The sequence below is a fragment of the Camelus dromedarius genome, chromosome 21 (assembly GCF_036321535.1).
Source record: "Camelus dromedarius isolate mCamDro1 chromosome 21, mCamDro1.pat, whole genome shotgun sequence".
In the NCBI taxonomy this organism is placed as follows: domain Eukaryota; kingdom Metazoa; phylum Chordata; class Mammalia; order Artiodactyla; family Camelidae; genus Camelus; species Camelus dromedarius.
This window is the reverse complement of record NC_087456.1, coordinates 8222247-8236401: the sequence shown is the minus strand read 5'-3', so window position 1 is coordinate 8236401 and position 14155 is coordinate 8222247.

Genomic DNA, 14155 nt, shown 5'->3' with positions numbered 1-14155 from the left:
GTTGCCTGCCAGAACCAAACGGAAGCACAGAATTTCAGAGCTAGGAGACCCTCAGAGATTAACCAGTCTAAAACCGGTAGCCCAGGGTGAAGGAACTCAGGCCCCATGGGGAAAGTGACTTGTTGGAAGTCCCTCAATTAACCCAGTTAGGAATAGCAGAGGGAGGGCTAGAAAAGGGAATTCACAACCTTGACCTCGTGCCTTCCCCACTCCGCCTTTGCTAAACAAGGTATCGGAGCAAAACTCATCATCAACAGTCAAGGACCCCAGAGTCCTAGCTCCTGACCCTTGTCGTGCACACGATCTCAGTGACCTGCCTGAACCGCCTGTAAGAGAGAGAGGACAGCCATGGTTATCCCATCCAGCCAATGAGGAAGCAGGCCCTACAGGTGTATAATTCAGCCACGGTCACTCAGCTCATCAGAGCAGGGATTGGGGAGATCCCAGCCTGTGTTGGGTCATTCCACCTACCTAGTGTGTTCCAGGGGCATCACAGAACACTAGCTTCTGAGGACTGTTAAGACGCGTCCCGAGAAAAAGGTTTTGTAGACCAGAGAAGTTTGGGAAATGTGGGTTAGACAACAAACAGGTTTTGTGCAGGATTTTGTGAGCACTCTAATACACCAAGGTGCATTGTGAATAGTCCTGGAAGGGCAGGGATATTATCAGCGTTTCTCTGGATTTGGGGCTATTGTGTTTTGGTGAAGCAACCTCACAAGACTGCGTTCATCAAATCTCTCCTTGTTTGGGAAGCTTGATGCACCAAACCAGGGGTTAGCAATGCTTTTGTGTCAAGGACCGGATTGTAAATGCTGTAGACTGCAAGCTGTCCAGTCTTTGCTGCAAAGACTCTGTTCTGCCCTGGCGGCACAGAAGCAGCCAGGACGATCCATAAACGAATGACTTTGGCTGTGTTCCAACAAAACTTGATTTACGGAAGCAGGTGGCAAGCTGCATCTGGTCCAAGAGCCATAACTTGCTAATCCCTGCGCTGAACCATAAAACCACACAAGACTCTCCTGTTCCTGCTCTGAGAGGAAGGAGCAGACCCCAACCCTCCCGCAAAGCTTCCCTTGACCCCTTTCCTGGTTTTGACCCCCACCTCCTCCTCCCTCCCATCTCCTGTGATCCTGTCTGGAATTCAGCAGCTGGGGCATCCTGCCTGACCACCCCATCTAGGGAAGTAGGGGACAAGGCGAGGGGTGTCGGCTAAGGGACTGGAGTCAGAGGCAGCTTCTAGAAGTGGGGAAGGCTGCCAGATCAGGGTGTTCTAGGGAAAGCCGAGGTCCACCAGCCGGAGGAGCCAGTGCATGTTCAAAGGGATGGAACAGAGCCAAGATCAAAGTCCTTGGAGCTGAGCAGAGATAAGATCTGAATGAAATCTTCGCCAGGAAGGAAGTGGGGCAGCCCCGAATGCTTACAGCTCTCCTTTATGGGCTAACGGATGCCTGGAGAGGGGCAGGAGCCTGGACTTAAAGGTCCAGAGGCCAAGCAGGCTGAGCAGATCAAGTCCACCGCTGGGTATTGTCAGTGCTTTGGCTTTTAATCTCATACCCCCAGCCAGCATGACACCCACATCTGTGGGATGAGGGTCAGTGAGACACTCCAGCCCTGAAGCTGGAATCAGGGAATTGTCCATGGAGGGTTCTAATCCAAGATACAGAGAAGCATTGACTTTCCTATGATCTGGCAGTTTCTCTGCATTAGGGGGCAAAAAAAACCTCTCCAGTTCTCGCCTCGCTACTTATTAATGCTGCTACTGCTCCTTAAGTATCTCTACATAGCAGGCACGCCCCTAGCAGCTTTAACATTCCATGTTGCATTTGATGCAACATTTCTGTAAGGCTAGTATGACGAGTCCCATTTTACAGATGAGAAGACTGAGGCCAGAGACAGGAATTAGCTACAGGAATTAGCTACACTCATTCATGGGGACTGAATGCAGAGTGGCCGCAGCCTAGATCCCTGATCACGATGCAGCACCTCCGTGCTTAGACTTACAGCCTGCATATCTGGTCAGGCTCTTCCCTGTTTAAGGTTTTAGAGCCTTCTTTGTTTTCCTCCTTCAGACCTGCGTGTAAAATGTTTCATAACCATTTCCAATAATTCGTTATTTTCAGTCACTGAGCTGGCTTATTCCTGTCCTGGCTAAGTGAAGTGGAAAAGTTCAGGGAGCTGGAACCAAAAGCAAAAAATTCACTCAGGGCCCTGAGGTCCTCCCCAGCATTTGTACAAATAGAGCTCAGGTCCGAAGCACCTGCAGGGGTGTCCCTGTCTCCCAGTAACTCAGGGCGAACACCTGACCCCACAGCTGACTTCTCATGTTCCTCGCTAAGATTTTGGGGGTTTCTTCCCCTCCTCCAGGAGCCAGTGGGGTCTGGGAAATACAGAATCCATTTAATAATAGTTCCAGTTGCATCCAAAGAGAGAAGGACTTACACTTCACTTCAGCCAAGTAGACACAGATTATGTGATTATTTTCCATTGGTGCAGTTAATCCGGGGCTAAGAGCCTGACAAACATTGAATGGAGAATGGAGATCCTGCACAAAAGGAAACGTATTCTCTGTAGGTGGCCCCGTGTGCAGGGTCCGGTGCCAACAAGCCTTCCATTTCTCATTAAGTACAGGTAGCACTGGCCCTTCCAGGCCAAACTGCTCTGGTCACTGTCCGCAAGGATGTGAGCTGTCACCCTAGGGCCCACTCTCCAAGGGGTCAGCTGAAACCCAGGGGGCAGCAGAGAGGAGCCAGTTACAGGGGGGACCCTGCATTACACTTCCAGAAACCTGTAGAAATCACGAGCATTGAGGCCCTGGGTCAGGAGGCCCCTGTTTGCCTCCTGGTCCCATTTTGTGGAGGAGGCACCTTCCCTGATTAGCATCTAGAGTCTTCTTGCTCTGCCTCATCCAACCTCTGGCCGAGTTCCTACCCCTTGCTTGTCTGCTGCCTTGATCTAGTTCTACCAGTTTGGCTCTGAGAGTAGAGGGCCACCATGGGCCACTTCCTTCCCTAAAGTGACACATGCTGGCTCCCCAACCCTGGGTATCTTAGATAGGAGGAAGAGAGCCAGGATGATCAAGACCAAAGACACTTTTCAAATTTTCCCACAGTTTGTCTGAAGATGTTGCACTGCACTCCAGACAGGAGATCAGGATGAAAGCATTGGGGAGCTGGCTTCTTTAGAGCCTGACATGGGCAAGGCGGGCCGGCTAGGAGACCCAGCTTGTCGAAACTCTTCCATTTGCCCACACTCTCCTCCACTTGAGCAGCGCCGGCAACTGAAAATTAATTAAAGTATCCGTGGCCAGAGAGAAGCCAATTGCACGCCATCGTACAGTGGGACTGTTGAGGCTCGGATGGGCACAGGCTGCTGGGGACCACAGGGGATATCTCTCCAATGGCTGCCCGCCAAGCAAACCTCGGGCTAAAGGCCAGACTCAGACCAGGAACAAGGAAGCAGCAAGTCTTCAGGGGGACCCCAGTGGCTTATGAGAGGGGCTGGGCCCTGTCACCTGACACCCCACCTGTTGACTTTGGATGTCCACTCTGAAAATCTTCCTTCTTCCGCCCCTCCCTGGCCACGGCATGGAGGCAGTAGAGGGCAAGAGAGTGGTTTGGTAACCTCAGAAAAACGTTTGCTCCTTTGTTCCTGCCTCTCAGAACCAGAGAATCAAAGCTCTTTAGGGGCCTGGAACTGACCCAGGGGGAATTGAGGGAGCCTTGGGACCAAGGCCAAATTTACATTTCCAAGCTCTTTCCTGTTCAGTTTCAGCGCTCCTCGCCATCTCAGGGCAAGACACAGCCAAGCGCGGGGACCCACCACAGTCCCTGCATTCAGGCCTCCACCAGCCCCCATTATAAAGAGCATAGACAAGCCCCCCACCACGAGGGCCCAGAGGAAATGTTGTTTTACTCTCTGATTGGGAGCCAACAGAGCTAGGAAAACAGGTGAGGGGCTGGCCTTCTGGGCAGGGACACAGGGAGGCAGGTCGTCAGGGAGAAGGAGGTGACTCAGTGGGTTCATGTAGAAAAAAGAAAAGGTTTGCAGCTCAGGCACACACCGTGGTGAGTAAGTCACCCTCTTCAACACTGTCCAGTGATCAGAGCTGCTAATCTGGTCACAGACACTTCCCTCTTTCACACGCCCCCATGCCCACCACCCAGCGGGCCAGTCTGACTTTTCCCTCATTAAGGTTGCTCTTGGTGTGGATGCAGTGCTGCCAGACCGTGGATGCTGTGTTCCAAGCTCCGTAAGAAGGGCCCTGGGGAGGCCCATGAAATCATCCAATAGCCAGGCAATCACGGAGTGTTTAAACCAAGTTTCCTCCTACCTCCTCCCTAACAGGGAGACCCACCAGGAGGCCTCTGAACGTTAAGTCTGGGCTCGGAAACTCCCAAAAAGCTTGGCCAAGTAAGTCCAGCCAACCGGACTGTTCCAGTCTGGGATTCCAGGCAGCAACCACGCGAGGGGCCACATTGCCAGGCAGCACGCTCAGCTGCACAGAAGGGCAGTCGTCCCCATCCCCTGCCCTCTCCCCAGCCCAAAAGGTGAAATTAGAACAGGAAGGGTACACGCTGCACTCCTGCCAGCGGATGACAGCTGGGATCGGGAAATATTAGGTTATTATTTGCCAATGGCGAGGGCAGGCTACTTGGGCATAAATAATTCCAGTCAACACCTTTAAAAAAAGTGGGGAAGGAGGCTTGCTATTTTGCTTTGGTAGATTCACTGTCATAATTCTGTTTTTTAGGGATTGAGACTAAAATGCTGCGTATTATCAGCTTACCAAGGAATGCTGAATTTCAGGGCTGGCTGGCCTGGGATTAAACATTGACTCCAGACAGGGGTTAAACATTGACTCAGCCAAAGGTCTGCACATGGGAGCAGAGAGCTGGCGGTAAACAGCAGCAATAAGCATTTCACCCGTCCAGTCTCATCCCACTCATCCGGCACAAACCCCGTGCATGAGTGACGCCGGAAGGGCAGTGGCGATCCGGGGGGCACTGTGTGGCGTAGGTCTCCCCATCTCTGTTGGTGGCTGGGTCAGCCCAGGGTCTGGGAGCATCACACCAGTGGTACCAACGTGGAGGGCAGGCCCTGAGGAGGCCTTTGTCCCTGGCCTTCTCCAGTCTTCCCCTGATCGATCAAAAGAGTAAATGAGAGCCCTGTGCTGCCTGTGGAAATACAATTCAAAAGAACCTGGAGAGTAAAGGCTTTGAGAAGCGGAGGGAAATGCCCAGGGCTGGGAGACCTTGGTTCACGGTGCTTCCATGCCATCACCTCACAGTGTGAACTTCGGCACGTCATTCCACGTCCCTGCCCTTGGATCCTCATTGATCAGTGGGGAATCCCTCTGTTCCGAAATCCTATGTTGTCCCTTGCTTTTGACACTGTTATAAGCACCTTTTAGCTGCCAGCCACTGTCCACATCATACTGTCTTCATACCATACTTACGGGGTGAGTATAATTAGCACCATTTTATAAGTGAGAAAAGCGAGATCCAGAGACATTAAATACCTTATCAAGGGCCGCCCAGCTAGCAGGTGGCAGGGCTTAGATGTGAACCCAGGGCATTCTGGGTCTGGAGCGTGGGAACGTTCTGCTGTTGCTCCTTAGCAGTAGCGTGTGGAGGTGATGACCCCTCAGTTAGCCCATATGCCCTTGGGGAACAGGGATGGCCATTCCTGCATGCCTTAAGTCGCCCTGGACCTGGAACTGGTCATAGGCATAGTAGACGCTTGGGGTAGGCTGAAAAATGGTCCCCCAAAGACATGTCCACCCCCTGAAGCCTGGAATCTGCAAATGTTACTTTCTTTGGGAAAAGGATCTTTGCAAGTATAATTCAGTTCAGGATCTTGAGATTGAGATCATCCTGGATGATGTGGGTGGACCCTAAATGCCATCACAAGTGCCCCTGTAAGAGAGGCAGAGAGACATTTGAGACACACACAGAAGACAATGTGAGGAGAAGAGCCGAGAGTCGGGTGATGTAACTGCAAGCCGAAGGCGCCAGCAGCAACCAGGATCCAGAAGCGGCAAGGATCGGATTTTTCCCTAGAGCCTCCAGAGGGAGCATGGTGTCCACACCCTGACTTCAGACTTCTGGCCTCCAGAACCGAGAGAGAATACATCTCTATTGTTTTAAGCCACCAAGGTTGTGGTACTATTTTATGGCAGCCACAGGAAAGTAATTCAGAGCTCCATCAAAAACACAGACTCCTAGAGCTGGGAGAGCCTTGGAGACACTTTGCCACAGCCCTCCCATTTAACAGATGAAATGACTGCAGCCCTAAAGGAGGAAGTGATTTGGCAAAAGTCGCTCAGCACGTTGGAGGCAGAGCCGGAGCCAGGACACAGGTGTTCTGACCCCAGACCAGGGCTCCCTGCTTCCCCACCCTGACTCATGCCGAGTCCCAGGGTCGTGAAAATCAAGCGAGAAGCTGTTCTTATATTCTGCTCATCTCATATTATCATTTTAAGAGGGAAGGGGAGCTTTTAAGCAGATGAAGTGATGTCAGTTTGGGGGGTATAATTCCTGCTGTTACCATCATTACTATCGAAGTGGGCAGGTAGACCCCCTTGGCCAGTCTCTCCTCCCCCAGGACTAGGAGGAAGAAGCTGTGTTTTAGGGCTAATGGGCTCCAGGTAGGGAAACCGCAGTGAGAGAGAGGAAGCTGGTTGGCCCCAGTCACACACACCACTGGAGTGTGGCTGAGCCCAAAATAGGATGCAGGGTTGTAACTACCCAGCTCTTTCCTGGGTTCCACTTCTTACTTTCCCCTTTCACTAAGCTGGATTGCCAGGCCATGCGGGCTTTGGGTGAGTGTGTGTGTGTGTATGTCTGTGTCTGGCTCAGTCTGCTAAGATAGTCTGGGGGACTTCTGGGAACACACGCCAAGACGTGATCTAGGAAAGTTGCCAGGATCACAGAACAAGGGAATGGGGGAGGAGATCGGGGGCTCCCACGGCAGCGCGAGGTGCACCTGTTTCATGGATGTGTTTCCCTCCCTCCCCACAGGCCTGCACTCATCAAGGTTCTGTCCCAGTGCTTGGTGGGCCTCCCTTAACCCTGACTCCAGCCCAGCTATCCCTGCTTTGGGGGAAGTGGGTTAATGAGAATAAGAAAACAAGACCAACAAATACCTTGATGATTGAGTTCTAAAGGAGGGAGAGATAAGAACGAAACCCTCTGGAAGGAGCTATACTCTGGCAGAACCAGGACTGTCCCACCATTGTCCCCGAACCAGGTCCACCTCCCCTCCCATCCGCCCACTGGATATCCACCCTGGAACTGGGGAAGAGAAGGATTGCTGAGAGGGATGAGAGATGGCTTAGCTGCCGCTGCGTCTTTGTGCCCTCCCACCCACCACTCAAGGGGCTTAGTCCAGGGCTGCAGTCGAGAGAGGAGACTGACAGTGATGGAGAGACCCAGAAGGGTTTGGAGATGCCAGTGCCGAGGGGGCCTGCCCCTTGCCGGCCCTGTGGGGAACTCTGGTGGTCAGCAGTCTCGCCCATGTCCATTGCAGCCCCAGTTACCTGGCAACAGATGAGCACAGATGGCTAGGAGGTGAGGGGAGAAGTTGGCTCTGTTGTGCAGGCTCCTCCAAAGGCCCCGGGAAGATGCAGACGAGCCAGACTAGTCCTGCTCCCACAAGAAGGGCAGGAGAGGGTGGAGGGGGCCCGGAAGTCCTGCCGGAAGAAGCCCCCAAGTGGGGACAGGGAGAGAGCACAGGTGGACCGCAGACCTTTCAGGATGGGCAGGGATAAAGGCCACCAACCAGCGGGACGGGTTACACCTCAATGGACAGAACCATTTCCTTCTAGAGCATGAGGCTAACACAGAACCATGACAAAGCAAGACCCAAACCGCAGGACCCTCCTTCTCACTGCCTCGTTAGTGCCATTGGCAGAAGCCACCCCATCCCCATGCCACTCACCTCAGGCGTCACATAAACACCCGAGGACAGAGGGAGGCAAAAAGAAGGAAAAGCCAGAAGGAGACTAAGTTTTCAATCAGGAGTAAAGTGACCAAGTTGTCATCGACTTGGACACGATTTGCCTGGAAGTGGCGAGGTAAATTCACTCTTGCATCAGTCAGACTGTGGGTTTAGAGTCTGAAATTAAGCTCCATCATAGAAAATACTTTTTTTTCTTGCCATCCAAACCCATGATTGCAGGTTGATAGCCCCTCTCCACCCTACCGCTGTGAGTGAGTGGTTGGCTAAACTAAGACCCAGGGCTCTGATGTCTTGTGTTTTTCCAGGACTCTGCTTCCCCTTCCCTCCTTCCCCTAATGGGGTTTGCCCTGTGGGATGCTGTAGGGAGAGCCTGGGCCAGGCCTGCACAGATAGGACGGGGCAGGATTTGGGGAAGCGGGCACCCGTGGGGAGGGATGGGAGATGCACGTGTGTGCTAGGGAGTGAGCTTCACTTGTGGGACACAGGGCTGCTAAGATCGTTGGGGGAACTCCTGGGAGCCCTAACCAGGTCAGGTCTGGGAGACCACCAAGGACTAACTGACATAGGGAAGGAGATTTCTACCCCAGCTCGACGGGTCAGCGCCCTCTTGGCTGCGGCACCGAGCCCGGGTCCCAGCAGGGCTTCGAGGTCTACCATTCTCGGCAGCGGGTGCGGAGGTGCTGAGGGGCGGCCAGAGCTTCCACTTCCCCTAACGAGTGAGGAGGGGAGTGCATGGTCCCCCGGTTCCTGGGACCTCTGGGGCTAGAAAAGGGAGCTCTGCAGAAGATGTGTAAATTGTGGGCTTCATCCAGGCTTAGTATCCTAGGGAGTGGGGGGACATGTTCCCCGGGGAGTGGGGCTGTGGGGCCAAGGACTAAAAGCCGTTCCTGTCACCTGTGCCCCATCGAATTCGTGTCAACTGCACACCACACTCTGGGCCAGATGTTTCGCATCTACTATCTGGCTACGGCACTCTCCCCACTTTCCAGGTGAAAAGAAATGTGAAGGTCTGACTTTCCTAGGATCTTGGAGCTGGGAAGCCACAGGGCAGACTCTTCATGCTTGATACCATGTCTCGCATCTCGCAGCTGCAAAGATGGAGGATTCCCAAGTATCAGAGTCCCCAAGGTCAAGGGGAGGCAAATGGAGCCAGCCAGGAAAGCCAAAAGGAAAGGAAAGCAAGGGATCTGTGGAGTCACGTGCCGCTGGCCAGCCGCCATGCCCCTGGGAGAGTGTCCCTTTAAGAGCCCAGGTGTGGGTCAAGCACTGCACACAGTTTCAGTTTTGGCAGCAGCATCCAGTGTCCTGCTGGTGGCTTCTAGAAAGGCAGGGGTTGCGGACTGGCCAGCAGGCTGTGCCCCTGAAACTGAGTCGACGGGATAGAAGGAAGTAACTAACAGTAAGTGTGGCTGCTCTGGGGTCCCCGACAGGATGCCATCTGGGAAGGGCCTGGGATGGTGACTCAGGCAATGCCCTCTGCATGCACGACTCCCAGCCTACAGACAGTGGGGAGAGGCGGACACGGCTGTTGCCCGTGCCCCCGAGCATGGGGGGCACATCCCAGAGAGATGAGTAAGGACGCCCGTGGGAAAGATCAGCCAGTGGGAAGAAGGCATGTCTGGGGTCAGCAGGTGTAGTTCTGCTCTTGTTGGGTCTCTGAATTCCCGACTAACTCCTCCATACTCTAACTGTGACCTTAGGCGGGTCACCTCCTAGCTCCCTGCGCCTCAGTTTCCTAATGCGTAAAATGGGGAGAAAAAAATCGCCTATCACTTAAGATTGATGTGAGATTCAAATGAGAATATCTATGTGAAATTGCTTTGAAAGCTCTAGAGCTGAATAACAATTGTTTGGTGTTTTTCAACTCAGTTCAATTACTTCAGGACTTACTGAGCACCAGACAGACCCGGATAAGGTAACGCATATGCGGTGCCTGGCGTGTGGCAGGCACTCTCAGTCCTTGACTCTTTCCACCTCCAGCTTTCTGTGAGGACACCTGCAGCCCCTTGTTCTGGGCTTCGAAGAGACTCTGAGATCCTTTCTAATTTCAACCCAGCTTTGGTCCTGCAGATTCCTGCCACACCAAGGTAAAATGTGTGTCACTGTATCATCCTGTGCCTGCTAAGGTATTGAGGTCCTTCCTGGAAAAGTGAGGTGGGCAGAGCCCCCTCCCAGGCACAGACTGCATTCCACAGTCCTGATGCTCCTCCCGGCTCTGCACCCAGGAGGCCTCAGATATCAGCTTTCCCCTGGTTCAACCTGACAGCATCCCCAGGATAGTCCTGGGGCTCTCCCTCGCAAGCGCAGCAGCTAGGCAAGCTCCATCCTCACTGCTCCCACTTCCCTCTCTGCAGCTGCCCACCTAAGCTGCTGGCGATGTTTTGCACCATAGCTTTTGCCATCACTCTCCCCCTTCACTAGGGGAATTATAGGTCCCTGAACATCTGGAGAGGTAATGTGCCAATTCATGCTTTAGGGTAGAAGGCAGCTATCTGGTCTGCCCGGAGCCAGCACTGAAACTCTCCATCCATCCTTCTCCCTGGCCTTGGACGTGGCGATACAGCAGAGAGAGCAATGAGCCCGGAGCCAGGAGAGCAACCAGCTCTGTGATCATTGCCTGTCTCTTAGCACCTCTGGACTCTGTGGCTTTATTTTATAAATAGTGTGATGGTAGCGGCTTTCCGGGGCTTTCACGGCTTCATCTCCTTCCCACCTGAAACAAACCCAGGAGCTACTCAGGGTAGGCATCGTAATCCCATTTTACAGTTGAGGAAACAAAGACTCTGTGAGTTAATGTGAGTGGTGTCGGGTCACCCAGCAAGTACAAACGATGACATTTTGGTACAGCCATTTTGATGGGGACATGTTGACATTACCTGAAAAGCAAAATCCCCACCTTTTGTAAAGGTAGCACTATGCATGCATGTGCTCAGCAGAAACCCCCCTCATCTATGTCTTGACCCCTCTCAGGGTGGGCTGGGGCCGGGATCCCAAAGTCTATGGCACTGACATAGTGGTGGAGCAGAAAGTTTTGGAGGCCATGTGTCTGGTTACAGGAAGTGAATGTAACATGCCGTACACATGGTAAGTGCTAAATAAATAGCAGCCTTTGTTATTTTTCAGGAAGAAATTTCTCTGTTGGCACCTACCTCTGAGTTTAAGTAGAGTCTCTTCACAGGAACTACCTTTCCTGTGAAAAGCGGAGAGGAAAGAATGGACTAACTTCTCCTCTAAGGTTGGATGTCCCATTCCTTCCCCTCCTGGTGGCTTCTTCTCAACTTTTAGACCCTCTGCAGTGCAGCATAGTGACTAAGAGCATGTAGTCTTGATCCAGAGTACCTGAATTGGAATCCTATCCCAGTCACTTACCAGCTGTGTGACTTCGGGCAAATTTCTTACTTCTCTGGGCCTCAATTGTCTCATCTGTAAAATGGGTTTGCCCATTTTTTTTAAATTTTTAGGGTGGCTGCAAAGATTAAATGAGTTAACACATGTAAAGCACTCAAACATAACTCAGTATGTGCTAGCTACAATTATAATCCCTCAATTCCTAACCTAATCCATAGCGAGTCTCCTCTTTCAGGCCACGTTGGTCCAAACTGAACAGCTCAGCCCCTACTTTGAAGGATGCTCAGCAAACAGACTTCTGTTCTCCTCTCACTCTAGGACAGGAAAAAGAGGAGACTGTGCTGATTTCAGAGAGGATATGGACAAGAAACTAACTTTTTAAAAGCCGAACACCCTACTAAGGACTTTACACATGTTTCATCATTTAATTCTTACGGCAACTCTCTATTACCTGTTATTCGCTGGTCCAATTATCTCTGGCCTACAGATGAGGACTTGGGGTTCAATGACATTAAACAGCTTGCCCCAAATCACACAGCCCCCAAGTGAGAGAGCTGATAGCCAAGTGAGGAGTCCATGCTCTGTGCTTCTCTCCAAGTGCATGGTAACTGTGAAAGTCAAGTGCACGGTCCTCCACCTTCCTGTGCTTAGGAGTAATTGTAACCTCTCATGGTGGAAGAGCACTTGATATGCTCCCACATGCGTTGTTCCAGCAGCCCCTCCCCCATGTTCCTCCATCCCACGGTAGCCCTTCAGCCTAGAAGAGTCAGGAGCCACAGTGCTCATTGTACAGGTGAGAGACTCGAGCCAGCTTATTTTGGCCACATGGTAGAGCTCTTCTGGTAGCTTGTGACAGAGCAGGACTCTGGACCTCTGGGTTCTCTTCCATCCTCCAGGTGCCTCTTCACACGACTGTCCCTTGAGTGCCCAGAACCAAGGAGGCACTGGGCAAAGTAAGAGAAATCAGCCCTGACTTTGCCCTTTTCAGAGAGGAAATAAGGATGTAACCAACCACTCTCAGTCCGATCGATCTTTGCTGAGCAGCTGGTCCTCGCCAGGCAACGATTGATCTCAGTTGGCCCTGCCTTCCCGGAGCTTGCCATCTGGTAGAGCAGATGAGATAAACACTTATACGTTGGGGTAGAATGGGATGGACTCCACAACAGAGGTCCTAAGTCTTCGTGGAAAATCTACGAGGCTTATTCCCAGAGCTTCATGGAACTCATACGCCAAATGCTTAATTTCTGCTTCAGTCCTGCGTGAATAGCAGGCCACTTTTGACGGGGATGGGACCAGAACGTCTTGGATCTTTCTGGCTCACACATTCTTTGGACCCTGTGGCTGCCCTTCCTCCATCTCCCAGTCTTTTGGAGAGTCCCTTTCTCCAACATTGCCTTTACCTGGAGACTCTCCCACATTCCAGGGCTTGCACAAACTGCATAACCTCTCCGAACCTCCCACAAGTCCGAGGCCCTTCCGAACCAGGCAGGCTGCTCCCCTCCCCTAGTGACACTGCGGTTTCCTGACTCGCTCTGGTCTGTGCTCAGGCCCCTCACCCATGGGGCGTGAGAGTCCCATGTGGACCCAGTCAGTGCCTCTCCTGGCCGGCCAGTCCAAGCCAAGGAAAGCCCCTTCCCCAGCCAGACCAGCCGCTCCCCACTCCTCTGAGTTCCAACCCTTCTGCTCCCCCAAGTTCACACTCACAGGATATTGTCAGAGACTGCCAAATTGACTTAGAGCCCCTACAGTGCCTGCTTTCTGTCCCCTCGGAAACCCAGGGACTGTGAGAGCCCCTAGCTGACCCTCTGCTGTGTACCAAATGGATGGAGAATTCAGAGTTGCTGAAGGCCATGTGCTCAGCAGCAACCAAGCCAGGACCTGGTCCACGAGGTCCTGCTCCCTCTGAAAAAAAGAGAAAACCTACAATTAGAGGGACAGGGGTTTGACTCCAAGCCACAAGAGCTGACGACCAGTCACGCTAACTGAAGGGGAGCTAGCTAGATTAATTTCATAAGGAGATCACCTCTATTCTTCGGCACAGCTTACACCCCACCTCAATCCACAGTTGTGTAGACACACATTATGAATATATCAAGGGCAGTAACTTGGTAAAATGAGAATGACCTAGGATATCACTACCTCCCTACTAAAATTACAGCTCCTATTTTAAGGACCAGAAAAGGTGCTTCATGCATGACATACTAGCCTACGTGTATCCCAAAGGAACAGGCCCCTCTGTTCATCCAAGCAGTGATAATAGGGTGGTGATCCGGCCCCCTTCTGCTGTGAAGTCTTGGGGCCAAGAATCTCTCCAACCCTTAGATTTCCCATCTGCACCGTGAAGCTGTTGTCTATCTCTTGGGTTGCTGTGATGTTGGATGAAGTTAGATAAGAAGCTAACAGCATCTTGAGCACAGTAGATACCCAATAAATATTATGCTCTTTCTTTCCTTCCTTAAGCAAATCCTTTGACTCCAGCTTCAGCCACCGTGGAACTGGGGCCTCCCTGAGACCTGAATCTCCCAGGTTTGGGAGACAGTCTGGTTTTGAGAGGAAGGGATCACCGAAGATTCTCAAAGCCCAGGGTCCTTTCAGCTGCTAGCAGAGAAATTTTTCAAGTTTAGCTTTGAGCAAAGATTTTCTGTTTTTGAGAGTGTAGGAGCGCAGGAAGGGTCCAGTCTTCCTGGGGACTGGACTGTGTGCCTCCCTCCCAAGGTCAGTTTCTGCTAGATTTGCCCTCCAGGCAGGCTCTCTGCCTGCCTGCTGCTCTCAACCCTGGTGTGAGGCCATGCAAAGGGTAATGGGTCCGTGCGTGCATCTCCCCCACCCCCTGCCACATGGACCTTCA